Source organism: Oculina patagonica, chromosome 14 (assembly GCF_052425735.1).
Source record: "Oculina patagonica isolate OP01 chromosome 14, crgOcupat, whole genome shotgun sequence".
Classification (NCBI taxonomy): domain Eukaryota; kingdom Metazoa; phylum Cnidaria; class Anthozoa; order Scleractinia; family Oculinidae; genus Oculina; species Oculina patagonica.
In genome coordinates this window covers 17,178,591-17,181,134 of record NC_135771.1, presented here as the reverse complement: position 1 = coordinate 17,181,134, position 2,544 = coordinate 17,178,591, and positions in this window count along the sequence as shown.

The following is a 2,544-nucleotide window of genomic DNA, read 5'->3' as shown; positions in this document are numbered from 1 at the left end:
ATGTTGAAAATTTACCAAAGCTAAACAATAGCTGTAAGATGGTGTCAAACTTCACCTTTTGAGTGACAAAATATGTATTATCATGGCAATGGGGTGAGTGTTCACCAGGAACAGTTAAATGGGTGAGAGTTCACCACGGAAATAGGCAATGGGGTGAGAGTTCACCAGGAAAAAAAAAAAAAAAAAAAAAAAAAGAGCAAAGGGGTGAGAGTTCATCATAGTAAATAAAGAGCAATGGGTGAGAGGTCACCATGGAAAGAGCAATGGGGTGAGAGTTCGCCATAGCAATGATAAAGAGCAATGGGTGAGAGTTCACCATAAAAAAAAAAAAAAATAAAAAAAAAAAATGAGCAATGGGGGTGAGAGTTCACCATAGTAAAGATAAAGAGCACGTGAAAAAAAAAAAATTGAGCAATGGGGGTGAGAGTTCACCATAGTAATTAAAGATAAAGAGCAATGGGTGAGAGGTCACCATGAGAAAACAGTAATGGAGTGAGAGTTCACCATATAAAGAGATGCGAGTTCACTATGTACAGGCAATGGGGTAATAGTTCCCCAGGGTAACAAGAAGAGCAATGGGGTGAGAGTTCACCACAGAATGGCACGGTTTTGCTTTATTTTGGGGCTGTTAAGGGCCTGTGAGGGTGATGTTGTACATTAAGTCAATTTTCCCTTTTTTATTATTCTAGACTCTAAAGAAAAACTTTGCTGACCTCCAAAAGTCTCTTGATGAGCTGACAAGGCTCTCAGTGGCTGCCGTAATAAGGAAGATGTTGGACTATGCAGCACGGCCGCTCTCTGAGTTCAATAAGTTTGAGGCGATAGACATCCTAGAAACCCTCCAGAATACATCCCGCGATAATCAGGATGAGAAACGTGAATTTTATCGTTTGGTGTACCAGACAGCTAGAGGAAAAGTGGACCTTCCAAAAGAGCACTTCCGGGCCCTGATTCTACGCCTTCTTGGGGATAAAGATCACACTAAAGTGTATGAAGCTGTCGCAAAGGCCCGTGGTCGCGCTAGGGACAATAAGCAATAGAGAATCTGGAATTAAATAGAAGCAAGGCGTGTTTTTCCCTTTGTTCCACAAATACGTATATATTCTATTTCTTGATTGTAACAAGTACAATTAAATGGATCTTGGAGTTGATTGTTGTTTGATTTAATCCGATGCGAGGCGTTGTGTCAAGTTAACAAAGTTTTACATGAGGGTTTTCAAGTGAGCAACTAAACATCACAAAGGAGTGGAATGAATATATGCTTTTATTCCTACTTAAACCCAATACTCCTTTTTTCTCCCTTTTTCTTGGGATTTGCCCTTGGTGCGAATATCCCTTTCTTTTCACTTTCCGATATTTTACTCCGATTGTACTCTGGTCACAGAGAGTTGAGAGTTTTGAAAACGGGGTATCTCAACACCCTCCCGGTCATACTGGGTCAAAGCTGTCCTCTCTCTGCTGACTTGTACGGGGTCTTTTGTACATGTAAATAAGATTCCTTTTTTTTTTCCTTTCCTTTTTTCCCTTTAGGCGATATTCTGGTCATGGGAAAAAGATGATAACTTTGACAACCTTATCAGTAATGCTGATGTTTGCGCAGGTGCGATACAGTGGGTAGACATAAGGGGAAACCCCGTATTGGTCAGCAGTGAGTGGACAGGAAATGACCGGTTGGGGCAGAAAGCCCGTCTAGTTGAAAAGGGAGAGATCGTTGGGCACGTAGATGAGTTACTGTTCCGAGATCCTGATCATTTTGTGGCAGGGGAGCTCCACAAACATGCAGCTAATTGGGCAGAAATCGCAAAATTAGCTCCTTCTTTAAAACAGGAAGAGGTGTTGTCGTGGATTGGGAATAAGGTGTCAATATTCCCATATTTCAGACATTTTAAAGGAACGTTTAAGGGGGAGCGTTACGATTCTGATCAGCCACCCCACAGGTTGTTTAAGAATAACGTATCGTGCAAACAGTTCGGAGAATTTGTTAGAACAACGCTACTAAGTCGCCTGAAATCCGGTGCGATTTCTCTGGTGGGCAAGGTTGGTCAAGTAAGTCCACCTCATATCGTTTTACCGTTAACAGTTGAGCCTACGAAGCCGAGACTGTGTCACGATGCGCGATATTTAAACCTGTGGATGCTGGAGAAGCCTTTCTCGTTGGACAAAGTGACCGACTTACCCCGGTATGTCTTCAAGGATTCCTATCAGACAGTTCTAGACGACAAGTCAGGATATGACCACCTCTTGCTTTCTGAAGAAAGCCGCACGTATCTTGGTATCCAGTGGGGCGGTTGGTTTTTTACCTATAATACGCTACCATTTGGTTGGAAAATTTCACCTTATGTATATCACTCGACGGGCCTTATGGCGTCAAATTTTCTGCGCTCCTTAGGTGTTCCGTGTCTCTTGTATATCGATGATAGACATAATGGCCAGCTCCAGGTGTCGCTTGACAAGGGACAATATGACACTTTAGATTCTATTGATGAGCGCAACCTCGCGGCTGCTAAATCAGCAGTGTTTCTCGTAGCTTTTCATTTGGTACGC